Here is a 10,531-nt window from a genome sequence, read left to right as displayed (position 1 = left end):
TGTTAGGGGGGATTAAGTACGTGGGGTTACGGGGATAGGGCTTGGGTGGGACGGCTGTCGGTGTAGGGACCGGGTGCTAGGGTTTGGATGATCAGCCATGATCTCGTTGAATGGTGGAGCAGGCTCGAAGGGCCGAATGGCCTACTCCTGCTCCTATCTTCTATGTTTCTATATTCAAGGCAAGAGGCGGTGGTAATGGGACAGGTTAAGGAACAAAGGATGGCTCTAGATGAAGTGTGAATTGTGCTGGCAGAATGAAGGACAAACAAAAAGTGTGGATTAAAAAAAGAAAATATATATATGTGATAGGGGCCGAGGTTATGATCTGAAATTGTTGAACTCTATGTTGAGTCCAGAGGGCTGTAGAGTGCCTAATCAAAAGATGAGGTGCCGTTCCTCGAGCTTACGCTGAGCTTCTGTGCAACAATGCAAGAGGCCGAGGGCAGTGAGGTCTGAGTGGGAATGGATCTAAAAGTATATATTGATGGCTGTGTAAATTTGACAAAAAACTCTACTTAAATGTGTTCACATAAGAATAATCAGATGAATCCACCTTGTGTGTCTGCAGACGTACTATATTCTTCTGCTAGTATCTCCATCTAACTTACTACTGAAGAGGCCTCTCACACCCAGAGACCAGATTTCCAGTGGAGTCCTACAATCTTTTACAACTGCCATATTACATATCTGTTTATCACAGGCTGCTGTTAATCCAGCTTTGAGAAGTTGTAAAACATGTTGTAAGCCACTTTTTAAAGTTAGACTGACATTAAATGTTAAAAATAATTAGCTGGTGGCATTTTTCTTACCGTAACATAACTTGCAAGCTAATTTCACAAAGATTCCTTCAAGTAATACCTACTATAAATAAAAGCCATGGTGATTATAGTTTAAGTGGGGAACTATTCTTTACTAAATTGCTTAGATTTACAACTGGTTGAAACTAGTCACTATCATGAGGATTTTAGTGACACATTGAAAACACACTAGATTTGTCTTGGCTCATTGTAAATTGCTAACACCCATGTTACAGGTAGCAATGTTTGGAAAATCTGGCTCCAGGCAAATCTTCAAGTTCATAACATAGAAGCAAAGCAGAATAGCTTTAGAAGCATTAGTCTTTTTTTTGAGACAGCCATGGAAGATTGCCTAAATGGTACACATTGTCATTGTAACACACATTCCTCTTTGTAGTTTTTAGGAATATCATTTTACTTCTAAAACAAGTTAACTTAATTGACAACAATGACTAGCCTTTCAGCATCATACTGTCCCCAGGCTTGAACTCCTTTGCAGTATTGTCCTCTGTAGACTCAGTGTCGGCAAAGTGACAATCAAAAAAAAAGTTCTGTTCTCAATTTTCTGTCATATTGGTAATAAATCCATATTTTAAACCCATGTCCTGATAAAGCAATTATGACACTCTTCAGCTGCCAGGCGGAGAATAATGGGTACCAGGGAGTGATTACAAAGCAGTAATCTAATCAAGGACTTAAAATTATGCTATAAACTGCTGGAACAAATTAATCTACAGATGGTCCCTGCCAAATTCCATCTATCTATGTAGATATATATATATTATATAACTTCTCAAAGGGGACCACTTTATAGCTTTTATGGGTATATTTATCTCAGTTCATTAATTGTAGTGAAAAAATAGATAAGAGCAGAATCATGTTCCTCACTTTATAACAACATTTACAAAAGGAGGAAAATATATTCCTTAGCTCCTAAATGCATTAATGTTAACTTTCTTGTAATATTAGCTTAGTTGTGATATAGCCCATTACTTGGGAATGGGGCTTTTGCAAGATCATCGTTATTTAACAGCAACATCCTGCCATTATATAATGAAGTTAGCCTAAACTAAAATTAAAAAGTCCTTCACAGAGACATAATAAAAAAGCGAAGTTGAGCTAAAGAAGGAAATATTAGGAAGGGTGACCAAAAGCTTAGTCAAAAAGGTGAGTTGAGTTTTAAAGAGGGCTTTAAAAGAGGAAAAAGAAGTGGAGAGGTAGAGGGGTTTGAGGATAATACGATAGAATTTTATATTGAGTTTGAAAGTGATTTAATTAAATCAGAAACTAGGGTCTTAAATCTAAACAAAGCAAACTACGTAGGTATTAGGAGTGAGTTGGCTAAGGTAGAATGGGAAATTACATTAAAAGGTATGGCAGTAGATAAGCAATGGCTAGTATTTAAAGAATTAATACATAATTTACAACAAATATACATTCCTTTAAGGCACAAAAACCCCACAGGAAAAGTGGTTCAACCGTAGCTAACAAGAGAAGTTAAAGATAGTATTAGATCAAAGGAAGAGGCTTATAATGTTGCTAAAAAGAGTAGTAAGTCTGAGGATTGGGAGGATTTTAGCATTCAGCAAAGGAGGACCAAGAAATTGATAAGGAAAGGGAAAATAGAATATGAGAGTAAACTAGCAAGAGACATAAAAATAGGTTGTAAAAGCTTCTATAGGTATGTAAAAAGGAAAAGATCAGCGAAAATAAATGAGGGTCCCTTACAGGCTGAGACAGGAGAAGTTATAATGGGGAATAAGGAAATGGCAGAGAAATTAAACAAATACTTTGGCCGCGATTTTACCAGCGGAGACGGGATCGTGGTGGGAGAGCTAGTTGGCGGGTGCCGGTCCCGCTCCCGGCTGCAGCCTCTCTGAGAAAAGAATTTTCCGTTAATAGGACTTGTTAAGCCCGCCCTGTGGGGTTCCCGGCCAATTAAAAGGAAGCGAGGCTGATGATGTCATTTGATGACATGTCATCAGCTGGTTTCCTTAAAGGGACCATGCCCACATTGATTTTGACAGTTCTGCTGTCAGTGTTCTGAAGCATTGAGGTGCTACAAACACTGACAAGCACGGCACAAAGGTGCAGGGCTGCACCCAGGCTCTCGCAGCATGCAGGGAGGTTCTTTTCCCTTCCAATGGGCGGAAGAGACCTCCCCAGGACACCAACGCATCCTGGTTGCATATTGCACAGGAGGACACAAGCAGGGATGTCGTCGGGAGTACCTGGCTGCAGTGGCGCAAACCTTTCAATGATCTCAGTAGATCACGAAACGTTACTGAAAGCCACACTCAACCTCATCCTGCTATGCCACTCATCACATCCCCATAGCTCTGCCTTCCCTACCCTACTCCTGCACATCCTTACTCACACCAACTTACCTTGCACCTCCATCCATCCCTCTCTATCTACATTATCACTTCCCCATCTCACTAGCCACCCCTCCCACTCACCCTCATCCTCGTGCAATCATATCAACTAACAACACACAAGGGGTGGCACTTGGGTGTTTTATGCAATGTTCATGTAAATTTTCTGTTAATGTTTGTCAAACATTGAAATCTTTATTTTCAACACTTTGCCTTACTGTGCTCACCTTTGGAAGTGTCTTAGTGAGTTGCAGTGAATGGTGACACGTAACGGTAGCCCCCGCAATGGTGATGAGTGTGAAAGGAATGGTTTGGTCATTGTAGGAATGCTTTATGGTGCTGGTGTGGGGTGGTGCCAACCTGGTGCATCATGAGGCAGCCAGGGTGTACAGCGTCAAGTGAAGTAAATCTGGCCATGGTGAAGCAGCAATGTTGTCGGGTGCTGATGCCCTGTGTCCTGTGCAGCATCAGGTGATTGCAGAGAAGGTTGGTATTGTTGTTGGTGATGTTGGTGTACCTGGTGATGTTGGTGTTGGGGCTGATCGTGGAGGGATTCAGCGGACCAAGGTGAGATATTTTCAAGGGCACCGATGTTGCTGGAATAGATGGCAGCTGAAGTAGAGATGACAGAAGCGATCTGTCAATGGTGAGCTTGCTCCAAGGAGGTGACAGTGGATAGAGAGTTTACTCCAAACACTTCCAAACTGTATACAGCTCAAAAGTGTCTTCCAAGTCGTGAAGGCTCAAGCTTCTGACATTGGAAAGTGACCAGCTGTGAAATGGTAGCTTTCTTATCACTATTGCAGCTGTCACCTATTCACAGCAATGGGGAGATATAGAGAACCCAACCTACTTACCTGACGTGATCTCCGAACGATGTGAAGCCCGTTAAAAATGTGAGAAAATAGAGAAAGGCTGGCAAAATAGTGGTTAACAAGTGTTTAACAAGCAGTTAAGTATCTTAAATGCCTCCCCGCCGACACTTTGGAAATTTACATGGAGGTGGGTTCATTGCGGGATACCAACCCACTGTCAATCATTTCAATTTTGACAGCGTATTCGCCTCCAAACCCGCACTCTGAGCGCTGGCAAAATCCAGCCCTTTGTGTCTGTCTTCACGGAAGAAGGCACAAAAAGCCTCCCAGAAATAGTGGAGAACCAAGGGTCTAGTGAGAATGAGGAACTGAAAGAAATTAGTATTAGTAACAAAATAGTACTGGAGAAATTAATGGGACTGAAAGTCGATAAATCCCTGGGGCCTGATGGCCTACATCCTAGGTTTTAAAAGAGGTGGCTATAGAGATAGTGGATGCATTGGTTGTCATTTTACAAAATTCCCTAGATTCTAGAATGGTTCCTGCAGATAGGAATGTAGCAAATGTAACCCCACTATTTAAGAAAGAAGGGAGAGAGAAAACGGGAAACTACAGGCCAGTTAGCCTGACATCAGTAGTAGGGAAAATGCTAGAATCTATTATTAAGGACGTGGTAACAGGGCACTTAGAAAATAATAATAGGATTGGGCAGAGTCAACACAGATTTATGAAAGGAAAATCGTGTTTGAAGAATCTGTTAGAGTTTTTTGAGGTTGTAACTAGCAGAATAGATAAGGGGGAACCAGTGGATGTGGTGTATTTGGATTTTCAGAAGGCATTCGATACGGTGCCACACAAGGGGTTATTAAACAAAATTAGGACTCATGGGATTGGGGGTAATATATTAGCATGGATTGAGGATTGGTTAACGGACAAAAAAACAGAAAGTAGGAATAAACGGGTCATTTTCAGGTTGGCAGGCTGTAACTAGTGGGGTACCACAAGGATCAGTGCTTGGGCCTCAGTTATTCATAATCTACATCAACAATTTGGATGAGGGGACCAAATGTAGGTGGGAATGTAAATTGTCAGGAGGATGCAAAGAGGCTTCAAGGGGATATAGACAGCCTAAGTGAGTGGGCAAGAACATGGCAAATGGAATATAATGTGGAGAAATGTGAAGCTATCCACTTTGGTAGGAAAAATAGAAAAGCAGAGTATTTTTTAAATGGTGAGAGATTGGGAAATGTTGGTGTTCAGAGGGACCTGGGTGTCCTTGTACACGAATCACTGAAAGTTAACATGCAGGTACAGCAAGCAATTAGGAAAGCCAAATGGTATGTTGGCCTTTATTACAAGAGGATTTGAGAATAAGAGTAAAGGGGGGAAAAATTCAGTTGTTTGCGCCTCCCATTAGCGCCTTAAGAGGGCACGAATGAGGTGCAAAGCAACGAGCGCCCGGGTGCGGCGATGTTTGCGCCGCTCACGAAATTAACTAGACATTTTTCGGTGGCGCTAAACACTACCGCCACGATCTCCTGCGCCGGCAGATTGTGACATCAGTCGAGTGCGCAACGGCCCGGTAACGCCCCGGACCGGATATTGAGTGGCGCCCCCTGCCTTACCGCCTGCCGCTAACAACGACAGGTTGAGGGGAGTGTTATGCTGTCAGAAAGGGACTAGGGGAGCGCTATTTAAAGGCGACCGCTTCCTGCCTTTTTCTGTCGGTGACATTTTTGCACCACACATTCTGAGAGAGAGAGAGAGAGAGAGAGAGAGAGACTCCTGGAGAGATTCAACGCTGTGTGAAGGAGTTTTGAGTACTGAGCTGCACTTTGCAGGTTTATTCTGATTTGCCCTTCCTTGCTTCGCCAGCGCTGAGGTAGCGCCTCGCTCCTCGGCCTTTGCGCCTTAAGACAGGTGTGAAGCGCCTGATTTAGTGCTCCAATCACCTACAGTGGCGATAAAAGCCAAGTTTGCTGTCAGAGGCAATAATTAGTGCCAGGCGCTAAACTTTGCGCACGGCCGATAATGGAGCCCCAAATGGGGCAATACTGAATTTTTCCCCCAAGGTGTCTTACTGCAATTATATGGGGCCCTGGTGAGACCACACCTGGAGTATTGTGTACAGTTTTGGTCTCCTTACCTAAGGAAGGATATACTTGCCATAGAGGGAGTGCAACGAAGCTTCACCAGACTGACTCCTGGGATGGGGGATTGTCCTATGAGGAGAGATTGAGTAGACTAGGCCTATATTCTCTAGAGTTTAGAAGAATGAGAGGTGATCTCATTGAAACATACAAAATTCTTACAGGGCTTGACAGGGTAGATGCAGGGAGTCTAGAACCAGGGGTCTGAGTCTCAACGTAATGTGTCGGCAAGTTAGGACTGTGGTGAGGAGAAATTTCTTCACTCGGAGGGTGGTGAATCTTTGGAATTCTCTACCCCAGAGGGCTGTGGAGGCTCAGTCACTGAATATATTCAAGACAGAGATCGATAGATTTTTGAATATTAATGGAATCAAAGGATGTGGGGTTAGTGCAGGAAAGTGGAGATGAGGTAGAAGATCAGCCATGATCTTATTGAATTGCAGAGTAGGCCCAAAGGGCCAAATGGCCTACTCCAGCTCTTACTTCTTATATTCTTATGTTCTTATGGAAGGAGGGACTGCCAGAATGCCTCGGTGGCTAAAGGCATGGCCAGCAAAGGTGGGGTGAATAGAGGGGGATGCACAAGAGGCCAAAGTCAGGGGAATGGAGAGTTCGGGGAGGAGGTTTCAGAGATAGGAAGGAGGTGAGGCCATAGAGAGATTTAAGCACAACGATGAGGCATTGGGGGTTCAGGACCCAATGGAGATTGGTGCAGACAGGAGTGATAGTTAAGCGGGACTTGGTGCAAGTGAGTTTCAGTCTAGATGTAGGAAGTAACAATGGAAGAAAAAATGGAAAGACACAAGGCCATTGTCCAATTAAACTTCTTACCCCTAAGGACTATTTACAGTTTACTTTAATTATATACCCTACCCAATCCACTCCAAATCCTGAGGGAGACAATGAGCCACAAATAATACCTCTTTGAGATACCATCTTTAAGATATTTTCTTTCCTTCTTTCTGTTTTGATCTCCCCATGATGTACTACATTACAACTGTGAAACTGACAGGAACTTCTGGCATCTGCATATGTGCAGTTAAATGCAGAAATCCAGAAGTTGCTGTCAGTCATTCCCCGCTCCTGCACAGGGCCGCTGTTGAATTCCCTACAGCCGGCAATCAATGGAAATCACTGAACTGACGAGACCTTCAGCTTTACCGCTCTAATGTCACAGTAAAAAAAAACGAAAAAGCTAAGCCTTGTTCAATGAGGTGTAACTGGGTTTTTAACGGTGTAATGAGCAATGTTCCCTTTAATTTTTTGAGGTGAGCGGCCCCTTTAAGGGGCTGCGAAGCCTTTCAAAATACCGCACATGCGTAGTTTATCCCATTTAAAAAGAAAAAAAAGAAAGACTTGCATTTATATAGCACCTTTCACGACCACCAGACATTACAAAGCGCTTTACAGCCAATGAAGTACTTTTTTTTAAGTGTAGTCACACTGTTGTAATGTTGGAAAATCTGGTTAGCCAGTTTGATGACATTACAATTGCTGGACGCTGGAGATCCCCTAGACTTGCCGCCAGAATCAAATTAACATCGGGAGAGGTGAAATCCACACCACAGAGATCGCTAGATCTTTACATGCTGCTTTTTTCAAGATCAGCAGCAAGCACCATCACTTCGCTGCTGACCGCAAAATCCAGGTCAATATGTTTTGGTGGTGTTGGTTGAGTGCGGAATGTTGACCAAGATACTGGGACAGATCCCTGCTCTTCTTCAAAAAATGTCATGGGATGATGTGATCTCCTCCTAGTATCATAAATGTCTCTAAAACTGATCATTAGGACATATGTAAGGTAGCCCGAGAGTGATTCTCCCTCTTTGTCCCCTTTCTTTGGCAAGGGATCAGGGGGGAGAAATTCAGTATCCCCCTGTTTGGGGCGCGATTATAGTTTTGCGCCTGGCGCTAATTATCGCCTCTGACTGCAAACTTGGCTTTTATCGCCCCTGGAGGTGATTGGAGCGCTAAATCAGGCGCTTCACACCTGTCTTAAGGCACAAAGGCCAAGGAGCGAGGTGCTAACTCAGAGCACTGGCGAAGCTCATGTGATGTCTGTCAGCGATGGAACACAGACACACTGTCGCCGGCCAGTTCTTAAAGGGGAGGGTCAATCTTGCTCTCCATCCACACCCTGCTCATTGCAGCCTTGAATCTAGGCCTGGCGAGACCTGTACATCACATCTGTTGGAAAGAACAATGGAGATGCCCAGGAAAGAGCTCAGAGTGCAGCCCCCGTAGTCTCTTCTAAATCGATGCAAGGAAGATCAAATAAAAAAGAACCTGCAAAGTGCTGCTCAGTACCCAAAACTCCTCAACACAGCTTTGAATATCTCTTGCAGCCTCCCTCTCTCACTCAGAATGTGTGGTGAAAACATTTTGCCGACAAAAAAAGTCAGGAAGCAGTCGCCTTTAAATAGCGCTCCCCCAGTCCCTTCCCGACTGCAAAACGCTCTCCTCAACCTGTCGTTGCTAGCGGCAGGCGGTAAGGCAATGGGTGCCACTCAATATCCGGTCCGGGGCGCTACCGGGGCGTTGCACGTTCGACTGACATCACGATCTGCGGGCACAGGAGATCGTGGCGGTAGTGTTTAGCGCCGCCGCAAAATGTCCAGTCAATTTCATGAGCGGCGCAAACATCGCCGCGCCCGGGCGCTAGTTGCTTTGCACCCCATTAGCGCCCTCTTAAGGCACTAACTGGAGGCGCAAACCAACTGAATTTTCCCCCCCAGGTCTTTGTTTTTCTGTCTCTCCATGACTGCATGGCTCAGATAGCTTTGTTCTCTTTATTCTTTTCAACTTATTTTCATTTCTTGTTTTCTTGCCTTTTATTGTCTCCAGTTTTATTCTTCTTTTCCCCAAGATTAAAAAGTAATGAACATTTTATCCAAGTTTCCCCCTTTATTAGCTATTTGACTACATACCTTGAACTCTGGTTGAGAAAGTAAGGAGATGGGTGATTGTGGATGTTTCATTGAGCTTCTAAAAGTCGTTTGACGGGGCCAGTAAGATCTAACTTCTGGGTGAATCTTTGCTAATTTTCCAACCAAATTTATGTCAGCTGAAATTGTGATTTGAAAAGGTCTCCACTCCATGGTGCAGTGAATTAACACGTTGCACTATGGGACCTTTCTTTTTAAAATATTTCACTAGCCACCTCGATAACTTAGTGGTAAATATGTAACATGTTGTAACATTGAGCCATTCAGCCCAGGAAGGTCACTAATTTGAGTCCTTAATCTGTGCTGAGTTATCAGCACGGTGGCATAGTGGTTAGCACTGTTGCCTCACAGCACCAGGGACCCGGGTTCAAATCCGGCCTCGGGTGACTGTCTGTGTGGAGTTTGCACATTCTCCCCGTGTTTGCGTGGGTTTCCTCCGGGTGCTCCGGTTTCCTCCCACAGTCCAAAGATGTGCGGGTTAGGTTGATTGGCTATGATAAATTGACCCTTAGTGTTAGGGGGATTAAATACGCGGGGTTACGGGGATAGGGTGGGATATGTGTTGGCGTAGGGGTTACGGGGATCGGGTGGGATATGTGTCGGTGCAGGCTCGATGGGCCGAAATGGCCTCTATCTGCATTGTGGGGTTTCTGTGATTCTGTGATTCTGTGATCAGTTTTCAGTGGAAGCAGTACAATTAACCTTAGTGTCGTCAGGTTAGATAAATCAGACAAAGTACCAACTTCTGATGTTATCCAGGGACTCTTGCAGGTACATGTGTCGACAATGATTGAGGACATGATTGTACTCAGTTGTGATGCCCCTCTCCCAACATAGTCTATTAGTCTACTAACAATCATTAGTCTAGTCTCAAAATGTGATGAATGGTCACATGGGCAAGTTAATGGAGGGCTGTCAGTATCCATGAAACTACCTTGCCATACTTTAAACAGAAATAGGGTTATGGAAGAAAACTGGAAACCAATATTTTATTGACTGACAAGCATAAGTAAACAACATGAAAAAAATTCTTACATTGAATTAAATCTGATACATACTTCTGCAAATTTGAAAGTGGCTGAAATTGCTTGACTATTCTGCTAGATCCCCGCAACTCTGGTGGGGATCTAGCAGAGTGACTGCAAGCTATCTTGTATTTATAGCCTCTAGTTTTGGATTCTCCTACAAGTGGACCATGTTCTCTACATCTACCCTGTCCAACCCATTCGTAATTTTAAAGACCTCTACCAGGTCTCCTCTAAGTCTTCTCTTTTCTACCGATAGCTATTGGCCCAGAAATTCGGGTCGAAGCCTCCGACCTGCACTTACCTAACGCGCCGGCCGTTGTGTTGTGGGCCCGTGTGGGATTCCGATCCTGGGCCTCCTCCAACTGCCGGCGCGCAGTGCTTACGTATTCCAGGGGCGCAGTTAGTGCGAAGCGTCCCCTAG

This window comes from Somniosus microcephalus, chromosome 10 (genome assembly GCF_052327205.1).
Source record: "Somniosus microcephalus isolate GS21.2 chromosome 10, FLI_Smic_1.0, whole genome shotgun sequence".
Taxonomy (NCBI): domain Eukaryota; kingdom Metazoa; phylum Chordata; class Chondrichthyes; order Squaliformes; family Somniosidae; genus Somniosus; species Somniosus microcephalus.
Note: the sequence above shows the minus strand (reverse complement) of the source record.